The following is a 3,935-nucleotide window of genomic DNA, read 5'->3' as shown; positions in this document are numbered from 1 at the left end:
CCCCTCTCTCTCTCTCTTTCTCTTTTTCTTTCTCTTTTTCTTTTTCTTTCTCTTTCTCTTTCTCTTTCTCATTCTCTTTCTCTCTCTATCTTTAACTTTTCTGACTAATCTCAACCATCCATTTTATTTTTTGTTGTTTTTCTTATAATTATTCTTATTTTACTGTTCTTGTTTATCGATATTGTTATTATTTTTGACGTGGCGGAGCTGGGAATGAAAAGGTGATATGGGTATAATAAGAAGAACGAAGGGATATGTAAAATGGTCAAATAACACACACACACACACACACACACACACACACACACACACACACACACCCACACACCCACACACCCACACCCACCCACACACACACACCCACACACACACACACACACACACACACACACACACACACACACACACACACACCCACACACCACACACACACACACACACACACACACACACACACACACACACACACACACACACACACACACACACACACACCACACACCCACACACCCACACACCCACACACCCACACACCCACACACCCACACACACACACACACACACACCCACACACCCACACACCCACACACCCACACACCCACACACCCACACACCCACACACACACACACACACACACACACACACACACACACACACACACACACCCACACACCCACACACCCACACACCCACACACACACACACACACACACACACACACACACACACACACACACACACACACACACACACACACACACACACACACACACACACACATATGTATAGATTTAGGCCTGTATAGTGCTGCACAAAAGAAAGTTATAAGCCAGAAGTAGGCTATTATTCTATAAAAGTGAAAACAATTTTTTATAGTGTATAAATAAAAAAAAAAAACGTTTATTTGCATATTACTCGACATACTTCGAAAAAGATTTATGCTCGCGCTCCCTTGCCAGCTGCCGAGGGACGTTGAAAGGAAGCGTCACAGGCGACACGTATTTTAATCTTCCATTTTCGACCGCATCCCTTAAGGCACGTCCAAGGTTGGTCGATTATTATATGTAAATACAATGCTAGAAAGTGTTGTGTTGTTTACCTGAAGAAATTATGTAATGGACCATTTAGGAGTTTTGATTTTGTGAATAAATGTATAATTTGACCGTTTTTTTTTTTTTTTCAGTTTTCTCGGCAACGACGGCTGCCTCGAAGATAACAATAATAATGATAATAACAATATTTATAACAATAAACGTTAATGATAGTAATAACAATGATAATAATAAAAACATAAGACACAATGATTACGTCTATAGGTAAGTTTTCGTGTGTAAATTTCGTGGTTAATTCCTTCATTACACTTGTAAATTAAAACAAAATTACAATTCTATTCCTCTGATGTTACTTGTAAAGGGTGAGTATATATTAATAAATTTCCTGAAGACTAGATGCTACTCTTCTCACGTAAATATTTGGTGTTATTGCAGATAGTTTGTAGTGTTTTTATTGATGGAAGGATGTTTTGGTGTCTGAAAATTCTATAAGGAAAGAATTAAGTGGCGAAACTATATCTTTAAGTATCATTTGATCCATTTATTTATGAAAAAAAAAAAAATTTCGCATTACTGTCATATCTTTCATTATCTTGAAAATCATTCTTTCTTTTGCTATATCTACCCACTGCAATTGTTATAGTTTCCTTCTTCATCTTTGTTATGTTTTCTCTTACTACTTATAGCCCCCTGCACGCACAGAGCGACAGTCGCGCGCCGTAGTCATCAGAGATTTACAATAAATTACGGTATGTCAGGAACGGTGATGTCAAGGCTTCAAAAACGTTTTCAGGAGCCATTTGGATACGGACAGCGAACCTACACACATTTTCGTATTTTGATTACACCATGTAATTAAGAATATCATTATTATCAATAGTAATCATCATTATCATTTTGTAACAACTGTGTATATAGTATCATTGTTCGTATCGTATCATTTACGTTAACCAATGATTGTGGTTTACTATGATTACTGAATTTTTAGTAGGATAAAACTCTAGTTATACATGTGACGGTATATAACACTGTAACATCGCTTCTGATTGTAACTGGTTAGAGTGTGTTTGCATCGTTATTATTCTTTGAAGTTATTCTTTGAGCCTGGAAGAGTAGTAGGTACAGAAAATAATTCCTTCGTAAGAGCATGGAAGCAGTTTGGAGAATTTAGAGCAGTAGAGGATTTCTTGATAATCACACTAAAAGGAATAAAATAAAATTCAGTTCACAAGCCTGTCCTTTACGAATGATCTTCCTGTTTCCACTGGACAAGACTCGAGTCTACTGACAAAGGGATTGTAGGTGTGTGTGTGTGGGGGGGGGGGGTCAATAACTTCATAGTGTATAAAAATCACTTTCGTGCAATTAGATATTGTCACATATTTTTATTACTATCGTCATTTCTTTGGTCATTATATTTACTATAATTGTTATTGTTGTCATCATTGCTCGTAGTCTTCTGCGATTATTGCTGTTATCGTTATTGTTGTTTATCATTATTATTACAATTACCATGATCATTATCATCATTGTTGTTATTGTTATAATCATCCTTTTTATCATTATCATTATCATTATTATTATCATTACGTCATTGTTTTATTATTACCATTAACTTCGCTGTCAATATAATCGTCGTTGATCATTTCATCACTGGAATTAGTCATCACCTCCATTACTATTGCTGTAGTTCCTGTGGTATGTAGCCGCTGTTGTTAATCATAGTTATCCCCCCTTTCTCTTTGTCAACCGTTCCGAGCTCCGCATTCCAATGGTAAAGACACTGCTTAGGGAAGACAGCACGAGTATATTATTCCATCTTTACGACGTCTTGGAGTTATAGCGTGGAGGCGGACCCCCAACCACCTCGTAATGTTAGCAAGTTATGAGTTGAAGTTTTGTGATAATACTTCTTGTGAGTTGCGAGTCTCTGAAGACAGCGGCGTCGTTACCTCAGCTGGTGTGTTGGTTCTGGTCTTACTGTTGTTTTCTCTTTGTCTTTCTCTTTTGTGTTTGTCTGTATCATACTCCGCCTCTCTCTCCTTTTCATTAAGTATGTGTGTGTGTGTGTGTGTGTGTGAAAGAGAGAGAGAGAGGGAGAGGGAGAGGGAGAGGGAGAGGGAGAGGGAGAGGGAGAGGGAGAGGGAGAGGGAGAGGGAGAGGGAGAGGGAGAGGGAGAGGGAGAGGGAGAGGGAGAGGGAGAGGGAGAGGGAGAGGGAGAGGGAGAGGGAGAGGGAGAGGGAGAGGGAGAGGGAGAGGGAGAGGGAGAGGGAGAGAGAAAGAGAAAGAGAAAGAGAAAGAGAAAGAGAAAGAGAAAGAGAGAGATATGTGTGTCTATGTCTGCATCTCCCCTTCCCTCTCTCTCTCTCTTTAACTCTCTCCCTCCCTTCCTCCCTCCCTCCCTCCCCCCTTTTCCTTCTATCATTCTCTTACGCCCTAAAACCCTAAGTTACAACACGTTCATTCCATATCATTAGCTAATCCCTCACACAGTTGTACCGCGAAGCCCAGACATTATTTGACGGAACGAGAGACTCCCAGCCTGACCTAGTGCTTAAAGGTGTGCGTAGTGGCCGTCAACGAGACAGAAATACGAGGTTTTGATCTTTGATTATGAACCCACAGCTTGCTAAAAAGAAAGGTTTCCACAGTCGTGACATTTATCGTGATGGAGAATTTTCTGCCGAACAAATGTTGGGGATGTAGTGGAAAAGATGAAGAATTGAAGAGAAAAGAAAGGAAGAAAGAGAGAAAAAAAGTCTGTAATTTTCTTGAGCTTTGATTTACTGGGAGTGAGTTATGGAAGTGACGTGGAGAGAGAATAAGGAAAGGAGGAAAAGAGGTAGAGATGAAAGTAGGAGTAGGAGATGAGAGATGAGGAT

The sequence above is a fragment of the Penaeus chinensis genome, unplaced genomic scaffold (assembly GCF_019202785.1).
Source record: "Penaeus chinensis breed Huanghai No. 1 unplaced genomic scaffold, ASM1920278v2 CTG_8080, whole genome shotgun sequence".
In the NCBI taxonomy this organism is placed as follows: domain Eukaryota; kingdom Metazoa; phylum Arthropoda; class Malacostraca; order Decapoda; family Penaeidae; genus Penaeus; species Penaeus chinensis.
This window is presented reverse-complemented; position numbering follows the sequence as displayed.